This window comes from Vicia villosa, linkage group LG1 (assembly GCF_029867415.1).
Source record: "Vicia villosa cultivar HV-30 ecotype Madison, WI linkage group LG1, Vvil1.0, whole genome shotgun sequence".
NCBI lineage: Eukaryota > Viridiplantae > Streptophyta > Magnoliopsida > Fabales > Fabaceae > Vicia > Vicia villosa.
The window spans coordinates 198102230-198120707 of record NC_081180.1 but is presented as its reverse complement, the minus strand read 5'-3'; the positions used below and the strand labels follow the sequence as shown (position 1 = coordinate 198120707).

General features: G+C 34.5%; 1 long non-coding RNA gene across 2 annotated transcripts; it reads right to left on the bottom strand.

The window, feature by feature from the left end:
• Positions 1-1055: 1055 nt before the first annotated feature.
• On the bottom strand, positions 1056-4344 carry LOC131621666 (uncharacterized). Of its 2 annotated transcripts, none has more exons than XR_009289650.1 (4): positions 4019-4344; positions 3413-3508; positions 2860-2947; positions 1056-1952 (listed from the first exon to the last, which is right to left on the bottom strand). It is a non-coding gene; the product is annotated as an uncharacterized LOC131621666 (long non-coding RNA). The 2 variants fall into 2 exon arrangements; XR_009289649.1 differs by having other exon boundaries at positions 1061-1726.
• Between the last annotated feature and the right edge of the window lie 14134 nt (positions 4345-18478).

Below are 18478 nucleotides of genomic sequence, written 5' to 3'. Positions count from 1 at the left end.
ATTAAAATTAACTCATTTATCTATTTTTAAAATACAATTAAAATTAACTCTTTTATTATTAATGATATTTTTGTTGATATGTATGGGTTTGGTAATGGTGCAGAGGATTGGGCACCCTGTTCCATAATATAAGCCAAGGAAGGCATTAGATTTTTACAGCCGTTGGTTGGATGGAAAATCAATTTAATTGTAATAAGAGAAATTATGAATAGTATGACAAACTACATAATTTCATTAAATAAGAAATTATTAGTAGTAGGACTATAAAATCCGGGTTCATAAGAACAAATCTGAAACAATTTTGAGTGAAATGCCACTCATTCGTTGACAACATTAAATTATTAAGTACTTACGCTTTTGTGTATAAGTACTTATGCATTTGTGTATTAGTACTTTGACGATATTAAATGAAGAAGAATTGACTGTTTTATCCGGTCTATCAAATGTAATATAAAATGTTCTGTAATGAAGACATTTCCTTTAAAATTAAAGACGGATATGAAGGTTGTATAAGGTGATATAAAACAGTTTGTTTCCATTGTTATTCCATTAATGAATGTTCTTGATTTGTATTTAGCTTTATGAGAAGAAACATGTGACCATACTTATGTACGTAATATCAATTTTGTTTTTTTATAAAGAAAAGTGAATAATGATGCTGCATAATTTGCTAACTTTTTCTATGAATTAAACATGCAATTTGAATTCTAGTGAAACAAAATAGGATATAAACTTTAGTTCTTATAAGTCAGTGGTGCAAATTCTAAGTCACACAATAATCTATATGACAACGCCAAACACAATATTAATACATACCTATCACTACTTCTAGAAAATATGAATTTGGCATCGTCGCTCCAAACTAATTTAATCGATTGAGTATGTAAGGAGAAAACATTTATTTCTTTGAGGGCAGTATCTACGTAAAAAGTATGATATGATAATGATGTAGAGGAGACATGCTATATATACACCAAAGTATGACCCCGTCCTTGTGTACACCGTAAATTTATACCTGTTTTAAATGGGACACAAATATCAATGCAGAAAATAATAATAAAATAAAAAGCAAAAAATGAATTGTACCGTATATAATATGGTGTAGATGTAAAAGTGAGTGTAAGAATAATATTTCTTATATGATAATAATGTATCTTATTCTTATAGTAAATGGAAATGGTCTAAAATATGTAATTTAGATAAAGTATTTAACATATATAGAAAAATAGTTAAAGTAGAAGTAGTGAAACAGACCCAAAAAAATAGAACATAACATGAATTTTCGGCTGCATTTTAAAAGAAATTAGGATGGTTTTTAAAATTAGTTTTGGCTGCATCACATTATTACTTGCAAGCATGGAAGTATATAACTGTACAATACTTAACAAAGCAATAAACATTTAATATACTACTGACTATCTGATTTCACATTACAAGTTACAACAAAGAGCAATAGTTGTATATAAGTAATAATGTATGTTATCAAATAGACATGGGAAAGTGGCTGGAAATGAAAATATTGGATGTGTTGAAGTCTCATCAAAGTAAACCAACCGTAACCCTGAGGGATTGGAAGCAGTTTAATAAATTTGCATCAGACTTTGACTATTTCATTGGATAACTGATGTGGAGAAAGAAGAATATTTACAGATCGTGCAAATGTTGTCCCGTTTAAAATATCAGTAGGCTTCCTCCTTCTCCCAACAGGAGCTGCGTTGCCTTTTCTCTGTGCAAAATGGAAAAAAGTCAAAGGAAAAAGATTAAATACGTTTTTAAATTTTAAGAGATATAATTTAAAAATATTATTAAGTCCAATGATTCAATGAAACCAAACTAAATAAAAAGAAATTGAGATGGAACTATGGGAATCAAATGCCATGTGATTAACATGAATGAAGAAAAGCATAGCAGGAAATCTTTTAGACAACTACACAGTAAAGTTGTTGTTGAACCTGCAAAAATAAACTAAAAGATAAAGAGTAATTCAAAGACATATAATATATTGTATAATGTATAATTTTAAGCTTAAGAAGGTACAAGTATTAATGATGAATCAGACAAGACACTATGATATGCAAAGTAGCCCTCATAATGAGGTACAATTGTAAAGCTGGACAAGATTATTTTAACCGATCAAAGCCGTTCGATGCTTTGTACTTTGTAGAGAGATTTGTCTTGGGTACTGATACTACTTTATTGTTGCAGAGAAAAATACAGTGGTAGAAAGTACTTTTCTTACTTTTTTTCTTTTATCATGAAAGCCATTTATGACACTTCATGTTATAGATCTTATCTTTACTTTTTCTTATAATAGACATTAAAATATAATAAAATCAATTTATGTATCATTATTAAATATGCTAAATTGCTAATAGTATGGAGAGGAAAGAACACAATTTAAGTATCAGTATATTCTTTGTAAATGCTTCAACATTTTTTCTCTCACGCACCATTATTTCAAGATCTTCTCTTATTCTTCTGCTCTTATTTTTTACTCCTTCATCTTCTCTTATTCTTCTTCTCATATTCTATTAAAAATATCTTCCTATGCTTTCAATTATTGGTTTCAAATTAGACATGATAAAGGATTTTCATACAACAATCCTTGTAGAGGTTTCTTGAGGTTTTGTTTTAATAATTTGGCACTTTATTTAAACATAGTTGTATAGTTATAGTCTTATAGACTTCAACTGTCCAACTATGTATAAATGGCTAATAGAATAAGTGGTATACTTCTCATAAAATGAAAACAGATAGTTTGAAATCATGAATGAGGTGCAACCAGTTCAGAATATGGTTAACAATCATTATTTAAAACTTGTAAAAACAATAGACAACAAAGCAAGCCAAAAGCAATACCTTTGCATCTTGTATAATAGCTTCAAGATGGTACAACCGATTCAAGTCACTGATTTAAATTGGTGGTCTTGACATGACTTTTGGAGAACTGAAATCATAACAGCAACACATAAAAGCTAATAAAAATCACAAGCTTTACACAAGCATGAAACACAAAAAGCTATTAAGTGATTAATAAACATAACAACACCACAGAAATGCTAATAAACATCACAAGCTTTACACAAGTATGAAACACAGGTAGTTATTAGGTGATTAATAAAAATAATAATATCACACAAAAGCTAATAAAAATAAAAAACTTTTGCACATTTAGTATGTTCTGCCTTGTTTTCTCAAAAAAGGACTTTAAATAGTAAAATCCAGACTATAATCATAGATAAAACACAAGTCACGAGTTAGTCAATAAGCATCCACAACATATGAAAATTGATGTTTGTACAAAGGGAAACTCATAGAATGAAACTATATCTACATGTTATATTTATATATCAAAAGGGAAAAATGTATATCAAAAAAGTCAATGGAGGAAAAAACGGAGCAGTTACTGAACTGGTTGAGATGCAGCCAATGATACTTCCCCATGAGAATAGAGATAAAGATAAGAAGTCATGCTAGCCGGTACAAGGATTGTCATCCAAGTGCTACACTGAAAATAACACAAGATTTGAAGTTATTATATAAACATTCATATGGGTTTATGCTCTAAATCTACGGTATTGGCATCATCAAACCATGTCGTTAACACAACATTCAAATTATTTTAGAGAACCAGATACAGACAACTCCATGGTCGAAATATCGATCGTCAAACTTGAGAATCAAGAAAAACGTTGAACATTTTTCCACTTTACAATGAATAATATTTTGTAAAAACTAAGGTGAGGATCTTGACTACCTTCATATCTCTTTGTGAGTAAGGTGATTTAGATCAATATCATAAACCTTGGGATATCTTACATCGGACAGTAGAAATACCCACACCTTCACTCCCCAAAGCCAGACCATAATAGTGTGTAAAAGTAACAGCAAAAATCATCAAGTAATGTTTTAAAAAAAAACTGCTTTCAACATAAACAGTAGATTGAACCCCTAACTCACCATAGGTAGGAGTGGGTTGTAATACAAAAAAAGCCTCGTCGGAAATTGAAAATCTTACCCCTGGAACAGTTAACAGACCGCAAATTTGCGAGTTCCATCGCCAGAATCGCATATACCCCGCCGGAATCGCGTCACTACCGCCATTGAAGATATGTATTTACCTCCGACGAGACTGAAAGTACGCCGAACTTGATGAAGGGAGTGTGGAGGTTATCGGATTTGATGAGAGAGATGAACAATGATGAAGGAAAAAATTTTGGTTTTGTTAGGGTTAGAGGAGGGAAAGAGAGACAGACGAGAAGAGAGGGAGAAAGAGAGAAGTACACAGCCTTCAAAATTAAAAGTGAAGTAGAAAGTTGGGAAATGAAAGGCTATAGCGGACAATGTAATTGTTCTTAGGTTTTTAAAGATGGGAGGAAAATCTAATGGATATTAAGAAGCATCCAATAGAAATATAAAAAGGGAGTGCCACTTGGACAAATGAATAAATGTGATTGGTTGGAATAAAACTTTGATTTAGCAAATTACTAAAAAGGGTATTTTTAAGGGTAATTTTATTTTACATTAAGGGTATTTTAGGGTGTTTAGTGGTATGTCTTATTATTAGTTAGGTAGTTGATTAATAAAATACGGAAATTAATAATGAAATGAGAAAAAAAGAAGTTAGAAGTGGGATTCAAGCTCAGAACCTTGTAGTTGCAAATCTCACCCTCTTACCAATTGGACTATGTCAATTATTTGTAATAAAATGACATTTGCAAATATGTGAGGGCAAATTTTGGGGTATGACAGGTACAGTGTTCAAGCATGCTTGTATGACTTTGTTCTAAACATTAGAGGTTTGCTTGTTGAGTTTAACTTACTTTTGCGGCAAAGGAGACATGGGGAAGGCTTAGGGGAAGAGTGGTTGAGATTAAAGCCACTATACAAGAACGGAAGTGTAATTTTTATGCTTGAAATGGAATGATTCAATGGTTATCGGCTTAAATACTTGGATCATAGCTCAAAAGAGAGTGTAAACTTCTGATTATGGTGTGTTAAACAAGTTAGAGTGGCTGTACTTTGAAGATTTTTTAGATTTGGATCAAGATTCCTCTTTGTTCTTCATGCTCATACCTTCATATCAAGTGCCATGGAGCCATATTGGCAAAATCATATCTCATAGCTCAAGTGATGAAACTTCATGCTAATGGTCTCTTTGGAAAGCCCTTGCTACATACTTCAGTCCACTTCTCAAAAGATTTCTCAAAGTCTTTTTGGATCATGGAGAAAAATGGCCACAAAGTTGAAAAAAATTCAAGTGAAACACTTAAAAGTTTTCCAAGTCTTTTGAACATAAACTTCATAATTCCATAACTCTCAAAATAATTATTTTTTGATGAATCTTGATTAGAGGAAAAGTTGTTTATTTGATCAAGATCTACAACTTTCATGTTGAGAGATTTTTGAGTTTGTAGGTGAAATTTGAAGTTCCCAAAATAAGGTCAAAATCTCTTAAAAAACCCTAATTTTAACTTTTGTTGACTTTTTAATTCTTGATGAATTCTCTTGATTTCTCTTGGTAAATTGTCTTAATTAATCATATGTTGATGATTTGAATCCTCATAAGTTCATGGTTGATCAATTTTCTCAAAAGTCAAAGGTTGACCCACATAGTTGACTTTTTCAAATGAACTGCAGTTTTGTGGATTCCACATGAATCAAGCTCTCCTTCTCAACCGAGTGATGTGAATGGATTATATTTTTGATTTGGATGCCCTTGAATCATGGTTTGATTCTTGGAGCCATGTCTTGATTAAAAGTCAACCCTCCAATTGAATTAGGTCAAAACCCTAATTTGGGCCTCAGAGGTGATCTTGAAAGTGGTTGATCTTGAATTGGGCCATCCTTGGACTTTGATATTGATGGGAGAACCCTCTGAATCATAGGATAATGTTGAACTTCCTTGTGGGCCTCAAAACCCTAATTTTTTCAGTATCCTCTTTGATCAATCTCCTGTCTTAGGACACAAGCAACAAACAATAATTTTTTGTATTTTGAGTTTGCAAATGATATATGCATGATGATATTGATGATGTTGATGATGATCCTAATATTTTGAAATATGGTGGGATCTCAATGGTCAAAAATCGGGGTACGACAGGACCAAGCAAAAATGTCAACATATTCCCTCAGAAGCTATACCATCCTCTTCTTAATATCTTGATCGAGAAGTGCTCCAATCTTGATTTCTTTCTTATCCTTTTCAGAACCCAAATTAATGACTTTGAATAGCTCCTTTTATGGCTGAATGGTATCTTCCTCGTGCTCAAGCAACCGAGAAATCTCACCAGGAATATATTTTCACCTTCTTCTTCCGCCTCATACACAAGACATTCAAAGTTGGGAGAGGGTGCAAGGTCATTATTTTCAACCGTTTTATTTATTAATTTGCACATATGATTTATTTTGAATTTAGGAAGAAACATATGCAAACAAGTGCTCATGCAGATTATTGATAACTATTTTAAAAGGGTTTTTTATGTTAGTATTTTTCCATAAAAAGCAAAAAGCAAATAGTAAAAAGCACACATATATATATATATATGTGAGAATAAAATGACTTTTATTAATGATTTTAATATTTGAAACAGACAATAAAGCCCTAACAACAACATTTCCACCTTGTGCAGAGTGAAAGGATTGTTATTTGAGAGAAATAAAAACAAATTACTTTGAAACATGAGTACATTCAGGAATGTACGTAGTGATCCAGGTTTTGACAATCCTTCCATGTATAACAAATTTTGGCATCTCCAATTCTTGTTTATCTTCAGAAATATCATCCACTTCTGGAGAGGTAGGATCGACAAATCCTGCCCTGGGAAAAATCTCATGATAGGAACGAGAGGCAGACTTTGGTTACACCATTGACATTTTTAAGCAAAGAATCCTATATCAATTTTATTTTTGTTTACTCGCAAACTAACCACTTGTCCCCATACATCTGATGCTCCTCATTTCACAACTTGTTGAGCATATTTAAAAGAGGAAATAGAAGCTTCCAATTTCCTTGGCTCCTTATCAATGAGCAAAACATGGAACGTAGTACCAATAGAAGTTTCGTCAGCATCCATAACACGAAAAGAAGAGAGATGGATAATCACCATAGCTTGTTTCCCATTCACAAAAACTAAATTTCCATTCTTCACAAATTTTATCATTGGATGAAAAGTAGAGGTGACGGCCCCAACTTCATGAATCCATTTGTGCCCCAAAAGACAACTATATGACAAATAGATATCCATTACCTTGAAAGTAATCTAAAAACATGAAGACCAATACGAATAAGCAAGATCTACTTCTCCAACTACCGACTTCTTTGATCCATCAAAATCTTTCACTATCACACTATTGTATCTCATGGGAGTACCTCCATAAGCCAACTTAGCGAGTGTGGACTTCGGCATTACATTCAACAAAGATCTAGTATAAATCAGGACATTCGACATCAAATCCTCCATACAACTTATGGAGATATGTATAGCCAGATTATGGCTCCTACCTTCCTCAGGCAGATCTTCATCACTGAAACTCAGGTTATTACAGGCAATAATATTACTAACCACTCCATTAAACTAATCCAAGGTCAAATCATGATCAACGTATGCATGTTCTTCCTCTATCTCATCTTCCAATAATCATAAGCTGATTAGAAATTGGATGCCATCTCTGAGCATACTCTTTAAATGACTGTTTCTCCTTATGAACCATGGCTCTTAGTTGATCTTGATCGGGAGCCATATCCACATTATACTTATACTTCTTAACAAACGCCTCAGCTAAATTATTAAAAATGCGAATATGGGCGTTGTCAAGGCTTATATACCACTTAGAAGCAGCTTCAATTAAACTGTCTTGGAAAGAATGGATCAGCAGACGCTGATCGTCAGTGTGAGTAGACATCTTTCTTATGTACATCACCAAGTGTGCCTGAGGACAAGAACTTCCCTTATACTTCTCAAATTCTGGTAACTTTAATTTGGCAGGTACTTTCACATTTGGAACAAGACAAAGGTCGTGTAAATTCTTTCCACGAAAGGCTTTCATCTCCTTCTACAACTCTTCGAACGGGTCTTGAAAAACATCCATTTTATCATAGATACCTAAACCATCACTTGGTGCAGCATTATGATAAATGGGTGATAACACAAAAATGTATCGTATATCTGGCTTAATTTACATAGATTATTTCCCTATTTTATTTTATTTATGTTGGTATTATGTCGGTCTTTTTATTATGTTTCAGGTATTTAACATTCCTAGGGTTGCATGAGAAAATGAACGAAAAGGAGGTAAAATGAAGAGAAAAAGGATACAAAATATAGAACACAAGAGAAAGGGGTGAAAGAATGAAGAGAACTGGAAGAAACAAGGCCCAAAGCGAAAAGACCCAAGCAGGGCCCAAGAAGTGCACAAGCAAGGAGGGTGACGTTAGTCACACACTGAACCGCGCTTGTCACACTCTCCGTGAACTAAGTTTGAGATGGAAGCTACTAAATTTCCTCCTATATTTTCTCATCCTAGTTGAACTCGAGTAATATAAATACTCAGCATTTATCAGAAAAAGGTCTCTCCTTCTCCGTCAAAATTTACAACATTTTTATTTCCCAGTTTCAGTTCTACTTTTCCCCAACCATTTTGGCAATAGTTTTCTACATCAGAAACCTAATGTCCCCTAAGTTTGTTTCCCAGCTTCCTGAATTTTGTTTCTATTTCTGTTAATCTGTTACTTTTGTTCTAGTTCGATGTTTAATATTATGTCCGACTAAATTTATTATAGCGGTATGTAAGGTCACATAACCTAGGGGGTCTAGTAATACTGTCAGCGTATTCATTAAAAAAACTATTTTTCTGGTTACAATTTCTAATATTAATTATCAACTGTTTTGTTACGAGAGTAAAAAGCGGATAGAAGTTAGAATCATTAAAAATGAGAGTTTGAGGTTTTAACTAGACAAAAAGAATTGAACATTAACCTTAAATACAGAGAGAGTCCTTTAAGGTTAATTAGACTTCATTTTTTTTCAAAAATTATTTTTAGACTTTAACTGACACAGCGAGAACGCTCACTTAGGTTTAATAATAAGATTGGAATCAATAAACATGAGAGTGTGAGAAGAAGGTTTTAAATTAATGATCTTTACTGAAAGATGTTTTAAAAATACGACTTGCGTTAATAGTTTACTAAATTCCCGAAGTCCGACCATTGCAAACCGGTATTTCTCCCTGATAATTTCAGTTAGATTTTATTTTCCCTTATTTTTCCCTTCTGGTCCTAATTAATCAGATCACTAGCCTTAGATTTATGTAGTAACAATTAGATAACGATAGGATCGATTCTTAGTCTCTTGGGATTTGATAATCTTTAAAGCTACGCGATAAGACTATGCACTTGCAGTTCATTTGTTTTCAAAAATTATTTAGACTTTAATTGACACAGCGAGAACACTCACTTAGGTTTAATAATAAGATTGGAATCAATAAACACGAGAGTGTGAGAAGAAGATTTTGAAATTAATGATCTCTACTGAAAGATGTTTTAAAAATACGACTTGCGTTAATAGTTTACTAAATTCCCGAGGTCTGACCATTGCAAACCGGTATTTCTCCCTAATAATTTAAGTTAGAATTTATTTTCCCTTATTTTTCCCTTCTGATCCTAATTAATCAGATCACTAGCCTTAGATTTACGTAGTAACAATTAGATAACGATAGGATCGATTCTTAGTCCCTTGGGATTTGATAATCTTTAAAGCTACGCGATAAGACTATGCACTTGCAGTCTGATTCATTAGACATACTAAGTCAGACGCTATCAAACCCCAAAATTTGCCCTCTCATTTTTAAAGACAACAATCTTCAAGTGCAAAAATAATTGAAGAGGACATCCCAAGCTTCCCAACAAATTCAAAATTATTCTCAAATAATGAAAATTGAGAAAATTATGGCTGGTAAAAATTGGGAAATTTTGAGTTAGTGCATAAAGTCCAAATTGAGAAAATTCATTATTGGGCCACAGTTTTAATCCAATCACCCCTTAAATCATTTTATTTCAATTGTTTTGATTTATTCATTTAAATAATTCAAAATAAGGAAAATAAAATAAATTAAGCTCTTAGTGAGGTCTAAGCCCATTTTCCTTTTAACCTAATGTTTTCTTATAAATAACTAACAACCCTTATTCACCAACCATTCACCTCTACCAAATTCTTCATTCCCATACACTAACAATCAACAACTCTCATAATTTTACACCCATCCACAAAAAACCCTTTACCATCATTTCCGTCCGTCACGAATAATCTTCCGTCACTCTAATTCTGGTTGCAGCAGAGTGATAAATTTTCCAGCCTATCTGCCGAATTCTGAAAATACTGTTTCGATTTGCCCCGAATTTTTTCCAGAAGTTCAGAAAAAAATCGAGGAACAATACTGTTTCTAAAGGATTTCAGTGCTCAAAATCGCAAATTCCTCATGTTTCTATTTGATTCGATTTAATTTCTATTTTCATATTTTTAGAAAAATCTCAAAAAATTTGTTGCTTCGTATTCTTATTTTATTTGATTTATAATCAGGTTTTTATATTTTTTTGATTTTATTTTGACGACTTTTCTATTTTTCCATTTTTTTTCTTAACCGTAACAGTGCAGTTTATGAATAGGTTTCATATGGATTCACCAAGTGGAATGAGCTTTATCCCTTGACCTCAAGGGGTATCCAAAGTGTTTTTTTTGGCCAAAAGTCTTTTGGCTTTTGGCCAAATCAAGGTTATTCGTGTTTGGCCAAAAACCTTTTGGTATTTGGCCAAATCAAGGTTATTTGTATTTGGCCAAAAACCTTTTGGTATTTGGCCAAACCAGATTATTATGATTACTATTATTATTTTTATTGTTATTCTTATTCTTATTATTATCATATTTTTGCAGGTACTTCCTTTGGCCAAAGAGGAGCGGGTGTAAATCTTATCTCTCATTCTTGACACTTGTTTTTCACTCTATTTTTTAATTAACCATTAACCCTGTTTTGGCCAAACACTTTATTGGCCACTTTCCCATTATGCACCCTCAAGGACCAGATCCAAACACCAGGTTTTTATAATTTTTTTTTATTTTTTATGTATTTCAATTGTTTTTTTTCCTTCCTTTCTTTTTAAAAACTCTTTTCAAAAGTGATTCTCTTTTCTTTTTTTTTTCTCTTTAAAAACAAGAAATTCTTTTATAAAATCAAACTTTTATTTTTTAATAACGATTAATTAATTAGGATTAATATAATTAGAATTAATTTTATTAATTAGGTTTAGGTTAATTAATTAGTAAACTAATTTTTAGGTTAAATAATAAAAATTAGGTTTTAATTCTAGATTAGTAATTAAAAATTAATTTTAGCCTTTTTAATCAAAACCATGTGACTATCAGTAATGTGAGAAACTGTAGGCTTAGGCCTTCCCCTTAGGTTTTCCCTTAGTTTTTTTCATTAGGTTTTTAACTGTAATAATTAATTTAATACCATTAGGTTTTTTACAAACCCTTAAGGTTTAGGTTTTTAACTTGTTTCCTTTCTATTAACCATGGTTAACTTTGCCCCGTTCGGGGTTTGCCCTTTGGCCTTGCCTTTCTATTATTTGCCAAATTATTCATAATTTTTGTATCTGCTCCGAGGTTGTAACAATTTTAATTTTTGATCTATTTTATTGTATCTGCCCCAAAGCCATGTACAAAAAGTTTTCTACCTTTCTTTCTGCCTTTTATTTTCCGTTACCCTTCAGGGTTTTATTGTAATAGTAATTAGGTTTATTTTTCTGCCTTTATTTTCCCGCATTAAGAGGTGTTTATTGTAATAGCGTAGGATTTTTAACTATTTATTATAACTGCTGTGGTTAGTAATCCTAGGGAGTGCAACCCTGAATTGAACATAGAGTCACTAATTTTACAAGATAGAATATCTGAACTGAATCACTTGATTGTGGCACACACACACCTTGAGGGTAACCCTTCTTGTTGCCTGTTGCCTTTATGTGAATTTCAAAATAGTCAAGTCCCTCAATTCTGAGGATACCTAAAGCAAAGGTTACCTTAATCATTGAAATCATTATGAGATCTAGTCCCTCGATGCTGCCTCGGTAAAACATGATGATTGTCCCAATTGCTAAGGTATCCTCGCATGATGCCTAAAAAGATTAATGACTATTATATCCTTCCCTAAAGACTACCCACCTCTACATGGTAGGGACAGTTTTATGGCGAACGATAATTCTTGATGACCCTTCAATATCCAATGAAAGGACTTCCTACTCTCTTTATGGTATGCATAGCCCTTTCAAACTGAAAAACTAACAGACCAAATTTTTTAACTTTGGGTAGGTGCTCCTGATTGCTTACTCTTTTCAAATTCAAAATCAAATCTCTTTTTCCCACTTATTTTCAAATCTATTCAAAACGAGGCTACACTTATTTACAAGCTAAAGTCCTTGTCTTTTTCCTATTCACACACGACACTTTTCCAAACATTTTTGAAAACAAAGTGAGCTAAGCAATTAAGAGCCCATGGATAACCATGGATACAAAGGGTGTTTGTACCTTCCCTTTGTATAACTTACCCCCCGAACTCAAAATCTTTTAGAAGGTCTTTTTCTCTTCTTTTAGCCTTTCTTATTGGATAAAATAAAAGTCGGTGGCGACTCTTGCTATCCGCACATTTCTAAAAAGTCAGTTCTCCCACCATGTGACAGAACTGGCGACTCTGCTGGCGGCATAGTAATGGAGACCTCCCTTGTGCATGCTTGGGATTGGTCAATATGAAGTTCGCACTTGAGTTAGGCCTCCACTGTTTATTATGTACCTCTTTTGCATGAGATAGGTTTATGTATGTACCTTTGGGTGCGTCGGAGCTCAAGGACCTTTAGTCACCTTTAACCCATCCCTACTTTTAGAAACGTAGTGGGAGGGCTATTCTTGATGCATGTCAAGTTATGGTCGCGACCCGATACTATAACTCAGATATGTTTTCTCTTAAAGTATCATTGTGTGGTATGCATGTACCATGTTCGAGGGTGCTTTAGAGGGGCTGACAATTCTGAGTAACTGGTAGAACCCGTTGCCGAAATCACTCTTATCCTTAGAAGTACCTATTGGGGAAGAGTAGTCTCCTGGTCGAACTTCACGTAAGCCTTTAAACCTAAGGACACTTGTGTGACTTGCTTGTGTATGGTACTAACCCTCTGATTTCCTTGCATGTTCGGTTTGTCCTTGCTATTTTACGCCTTACCTGATGCATTTGCATTCGCATAATATCATGACATCATGACATCATAACATAACATGATTAACTAACCCTTTCAAGGATCTTAGGAATTCAGGGTGCACACTTGCAGGTGTCAATATCAAGGATTGAATTCCTGTTAAGGGGCAAGAGGATTTATTTTTCTCTGGCCATTTGTCTACTTCCAATTCAGAGACTCAGTACTTATCAAGGGGAAAAAGGATTTATTTTCCTCTAGCAGTAAGCCTTCACATTCAGAAAAACAGGTATCCCGAATCGGAGGCGATGACCCACTCGATATGGTGACCTTGATTCTCAAAGAAGGACATTCAAAGACAAAGACCAAGATTCTTCAAACGAAGCGGTGACCAATCATTTCCTAATGTCGCAAACTAAATTTCCTAAAGATCCTTGAAAATATTGCATCTACATTCATAAACATTGCATAACAGGTTTCCGCAATAGGCTTCCCATTCTCTCTCGCAGTTTATTTCATCACAAATGGATCTCAAGCAATCAGTCAAAAATCTTCAGGCTCAGAATATCCGATTCCAATTTTTGATTCTGAACTTGGCCAAGGGGCAAGACTAGTTGAAAATCCTTGTTAACCCAGAAGAAAAAGGATCAACAGATGCAGCAAAGTTTACTCCATTGCACATGCTATTGTCTCAAGTTCTGCAACAATTGCTCTATCAGCACTTGATAACCCTACTTCCTTCATACTCAGCTCCAGCAAATCCCGCTTCCGGGCACAAGCATCATGCATGATGTGCTTACCATTCAAACAGTCCTGGTCGTGATACAGAGGATTGTGGACCATTGAAGCATATGATTCAAGACTTACTTGATGACAAGATCATTGATTTCAACTCACCTGAGGAGCCTCATTGGACTGATGTGGCGCACAATCAGAAAGGTCGTAATGAACACAACCAATCTATTGCGGCAGTTCTGATCTTTACACCGGCACTACAACAACGACGAAAGCCAGACGTACCTAAGCGTCAACTCACCAAGATCAATATGTCGCTGGCTCAAGCATTACAACATCTGTTGAAGATCAAATTGATTACTCTGAGGGACCCTCCAAAGATCCCTATGGTGATCACAGCTTCTATGCCTAGTCATGACAAGACTAACTAATGTCTAGAAGGATGGACTATTGGGTCATTAGTTTTGCTTTCATTTGCAATTTTTCATTCTTGTTTAAACATTCGACTCATGATTGTCGCTACCGCGAAAAATGGAATCATATTCGCCACTAATATATTTATCCCATCGCGGGAAAGGAATACCAGGAAACCTAACTCGAAATAAGAACAAGGTCTTTCGACCAGAGAAAAGGGTACGGGAGTCGGTTACGCCAGGGGAAGGTGCTAGAACCCCTCACGCCCATTGTACTCGATGGTATCCACCAATGTTTGTTTCTATCTAAAGGGTGTATCCATGTCTAAACCTAAATGCGAATGAATGCAAAAGAAATACGGGGAAAAGAAGGAATTATTTACAAGTGTGCTCGCTTAGGCCCCGCAACCCAATGCCTACGTATCCCTTTTAGGAATCAGAGCGCCGTAGTTCGGCTCAATAGTTTCCATTTGTTTTTGTGTTTTTTAGTTGAACAGAGGTTAAAGTTGCACTCCACGATGCTCGACCTTTGGAGACTTACATGCCTAACTATGGAATGGATTCAACATGTTCTTAAGAATGCCACGAGGGCGAGAGACAGAAGAGAGTTTGGGTGTTTCTAGTGGATCCCTTAAGCAAGGGAGACTCGAGTTACCCTTTGGTTTGTATTTTTTAGATTGGGAATTTCTGCTCGAGTGATTCCCTTAAGCAAGGGAGCCCAAATTTCCATTCCCTATTTATTGCTTTTCAACCTTTATTAATGTTTTTTAAGTGTTTTCTTTGTATTTTTTAAAGGGATTTTATTTTGAGTATTTATTAAGTGTTTTAGTGTTGTAAAAGAAAAAGAAATGAACAAGGGAGACTAACCGATTTCTCTAACCTAAGTGTTATTCTAACCTAAGTCTAATGTTAATCATGGTGGCTAAATTCTAAAAGGAGCATTAAAATGGTATAAACAAAGTAGGCCAAAAATATGGCCAAAAACAAGTAACAAAATCACACAACAATTGTACAAAAAATAGCATGGAAATGGTACAAAAGCATAAAGAAAACAGTTCAAGTATTAGTGCAAAATTAAACTAAAAAATACTACTATTTTTATGGGTTTTTCATGTGTTAAGGGAATTCTAATTTAAGCCAAAATTATACGAAAAACCTAAATACTACTAAGCCTAAACTAGTATTTTTATGAACCTTTTTTATGTCATTAACTACCTAAATGATCTAACAAAATTATGATTTTATTACCTAAAAAATTAGATCAAAACTATGTCAAAAAACTTTAAATTCTAATAAGAAAAACAATGGAGTCAGGGGGTTTATACTGAGTTATGGAGTGTAGCAAGTAATCTGGGCGCAGGGCCCAATCGATGGCCCAAGACATTTTTGTTTCAGATTATTGGCCAAAAAACGGATTGCAATGGGCCAAAAGAGAGGTGCATGGATGAAATTCGGTGGCCCAGCGAGTTGTCTTCAGATTAGTCCAATTGTCTTAATTATCAGATTCATGATTCCGATATTTCATCAGAATTTTATTCAGTTTCAAACAATATTAATGACTACTTCAATTATAATTAATATTAGGACTTTAGTACACTAATCATTCACATTAAACCCTAATTATATCTCAATTAAATTCAAATTAATTCAATTAAAAAACTATAGTATACAATTATATTATATAGAAAGGGGACTAGGGTTACCTTGCGCCGTTTCAGATGTTCAGACTCTTTTCTCCCTTCTTCACAAAACGCAACAGCGACGGCGCGGTGGAGAAGTTCATCTTCTCCGACGAAGCGAACTCCAACGCCGCCATGACCAGCGCCTCTTCGCTCTCTCCTCACACCTCTTTGTGTTTCGGAATCTCAAACTTTCTCTGATTTCACTTCAGATCCTCTCTCGTTCTTGTGTCTCCCATGAGATTGACATAATCGCATCATTCTCTCTGACCCGCCCTCGCTGTCCTCGTTTGAAGTTGATGTGAAGGTGTTGGGATGAAGATCGAAAGAGATAATTTTGTTGCCGCAGATTGGTACGAAGGTGATGATGAACCGATAACGCTTTCTTTGTTTTTTTTTTACTTTCTACTGATTCGGAATTCCTTTGATTTTGCAGAGTTTTTGAGGAGTTGATGGATGAAGGTTATTGAAGAAAGTTGATATTGCGAGAAGAATACGAATCCTTTCGAATTGACGACTCTTGTTTGAAGGTTGAGGTGTGATTGAAGGTTGATTGAAGAGTGGCGAAGATTGATGATGGTGAAGAGAGATGAAGAGCTTGAAGTTTTTTCTGTTAGAGTTTTTATGTCAGTCTTTTGTGTAATGAAGGATATAGAGAAGTTTTCTCGGTGAAGAAGATGGAGGTTGGTTCAAGGTCGATGATGGAGGAGAGAGTTGCAGAGTGTTGAAGATTGGGGAAGGTGATGAAGTGAAGAGAGGTTGAAGAAGGGAGCAAGATGAATGTTGAAGTCTGAAGGTGGAGGAAAGTGGCGACGAGTGAAGTATGAATAATGGTGGGAGATTCTGTTATATAGTATCAGGGAGAATCCGAATTGATTGAAAGGTTAGTTACTTCTCTCCTCTTCCTGATTTTTTCTGTTGCATTTCTCTTTGTGTAATTTGTAATTTTGTAAAGGACTTAATTTGAGACCAAATTGAATAATGTTGAGCTCGAATTTTGAACGAGGATGAACTATTGGTGGATGTAAATTGTAATGGACAAAACATTTTCAAATACAGTTTGAATCTCCTTTTTTCCGACTTTGCATTCCACTTTGAATTTTCATGTGACCTTCTCTTTAATTTATTCCACACTTTATACCCTTGTGTGATTATCGTCATTGAAAAAAAGTCAACCTCTTTGCTTAAGGATTCTCAATGCTTGGAATGGTACTGAAAACTCCAAATCTCCCTCCATTCTAAAATCAAAAGAGCTCATCAAAGACTCACATTCAATAATGATCCAGTGTTAACTAACTCAATGTGATCTTAGTCTTTAAATTCCAAGTCCTTAAATGAAATCCTTATTCATGAAAGCCTGTTAATCAACACGTATTAAAGGGGGAGCCCATTGCCCGAAAATCATCTGATAATCCCAGTAATAGCTCAAGCAAAGGGAAATAAACCCTAATCTTGTGGATCTTGCTCAAAGGGAGAACCAATTGAATCAAGCTTGTAGAATTTAGTAACTCTCATCCATAAGAAACCTTAGCTTTAACTTGATTGAGGTAAGCACCTTGAATATGAAAATAAGACGTCTCAAAGCCCTAATAAAACTCTGACCTCTAAAGATCCTCGATCCCATGCCGAATTTATTGATTAATCATGCATGATGTGTTATATGACCTAATGGAAGGGATGCGTATGAATGTGATATGAAACCCTTTTAGGAATAAATAAGTGGGCAAATTTTGGGGTGCAACAGCTGCCCCTATTCAATCTGCTTGGACCTGAATGTATGAACGACACAAGTTAGGGACATTTGAGGTGCAAGTGGATTGAATACCCAAGAACCCAAAAATTTGTGCTCTGGAGTAATAACTCTGAAGAGAATCTTGCAATTTTAATTTTGAGAGAGGACACCAGTTACCACTAATTCCAAACAAGGGATACTATTAAATGCTTGACATAAACAAGAAACGCTAGTCAACTACTGGACCTTTGTCGATAACAACCGGACTTTGAAGGAAAGGACCACTAACAATCAGACCTGACCGGAGAATGCCTGTTACTACAGGACTTTTAAAGTAAAGGACCAATAACAATCAGACGTGACCAAAGAATGCCTGTTACTACAGGACTTTTGAAGGAAAGGGACAGTAACAATCAAACCTAACCGAAGGATGCCTGTAACCACAGGACTTTAAGGAAAAGGCTAGTAACCACTATACTCAACCAAAGGATGCCTATAACCACAGGACTTTTGCTGGTAACAACCAGACTTTGAAGGAAAGGACCAATAACAATCAGACCTAACCGAAGGATGCATGTAACCACAAGATTTTAAGGAAAAGGCTAGTAACCACTAGACTCGACCAAGGGATGCCTGTAACCACAAGACTTTTGCTGGTAACAATCAGACTTCGAAGGATGCC